A 596-nucleotide genomic window follows, 5' to 3' on the forward strand; every position below is an offset into this window, starting at 1 on the left:
AAGCTAGAAAGCCTCCCCCCCCGCAAGCCTTTGGTGTGGCTGGGAACTCTGGGAGCTGTAGGCAAGTAGCCTGCCCCGTTTGATTCGAAACTTCAGCTCCCAGCAGGCCCTGCGCGGAGCTGGTGGGAATTGCAGGCGCCCCCTTTCCACCAACGGCCAGAGAGCAGCCTCTTACCCGCCGTGCCTCGCGCTCGCCTACCACGTTTCGGAGTTTTGCATAGCCCCGCCCCGAAAGGTGGGGATTCTGCGGCAAGCGTCTCCCTCCCCCGCCCAACAACTTTGCATAGCCCCGCCCGCGGTTGCCGGAGTTTTGCAGGGGATTCTGCGGCAAGCATCTTTCCCCCGCCCAACAATTTTGCATAGCCCCGCCCACGGCTGCCGGAGTTTTACATAGCCCCGCCCACGGTTGCCGGCGTTTTGCATAGCCCCGCCCGCGGTTGCCGGAGTTTTGCATAGCCCCGCCCGCGGTTGCCGGAGTTTTGCATAGCCCCGCCCACGGTTGCCGGGGCGACGGCAGACGCTCCCGGGGACTTTTCCTGGCAGCGCTGCGGCTGTCCAACCGGTGCAGCTCAGCCCCAGCGGAGCGGAGGAGAAGG

Source organism: Pituophis catenifer, unplaced genomic scaffold (genome assembly GCF_029215685.1).
Source record: "Pituophis catenifer annectens isolate HBS135680 unplaced genomic scaffold, rPitCat1.0.hap2 SCAF_12, whole genome shotgun sequence".
NCBI classification, from domain to species: domain Eukaryota; kingdom Metazoa; phylum Chordata; class Lepidosauria; order Squamata; family Colubridae; genus Pituophis; species Pituophis catenifer.